Source organism: Temnothorax curvispinosus, unplaced genomic scaffold, assembly GCF_003070985.1.
Source record: "Temnothorax curvispinosus isolate PA1 unplaced genomic scaffold, ASM307098v1 QBEX01004937.1, whole genome shotgun sequence".
Taxonomy (NCBI): Eukaryota; Metazoa; Arthropoda; class Insecta; order Hymenoptera; family Formicidae; genus Temnothorax; species Temnothorax curvispinosus.
The window spans coordinates 38937-39539 of record NW_020214717.1 but is presented as its reverse complement, the minus strand read 5'-3'; positions in this window follow the sequence as shown (position 1 = coordinate 39539).

Genomic DNA, 603 nt, shown 5'->3' with positions numbered 1-603 from the left:
CGCGTAAACATAATTACAGGTTGAATCAATGATTTTACTAATTAAAACTGTAATGTCGCATTACATAATCAATTGATCGTACATTAATTACGAAGATTTATTGAATCCGAATATTGTTAAGTCAAATAACGGAGAATCAAATCATGCTTTTAGCATCAAGGAACATGTTTTTCCATTAATTAAAATTTTCATTTAATTAAAATAAATGATCGATGGAAAGTCTGAAATAGATGTATTGATCTATGTACGTGTCATTTTGTAAATCGTGTTAATTACGAGATATATCACAAGTGAAATAACAAAATCGTAATTTAAAAAAGGCACCTGACTGAATCGATATTGTTGGAAGCGTCCATGATCTTCACGACCTCGTCGCAGTTGGTCGCAGTCAAAACAACCCTGCACGTGGGTAGTGAGAACCACGCTCTCCTCCACCACCCTCTAGACTTCGCTCTGTCTCACTCGCTCACTCCACTCCTACTCTGTCTCTCTTACTGGTTCTCTCTCTTTCTTGCTCTTCCCTACCCCTCTCACCGGTGTGCTCTTACTGGTTACTTCGCACGGTTTGAACTGGCCCGATTGTCAGTCGGTTCTCGGCTCTGA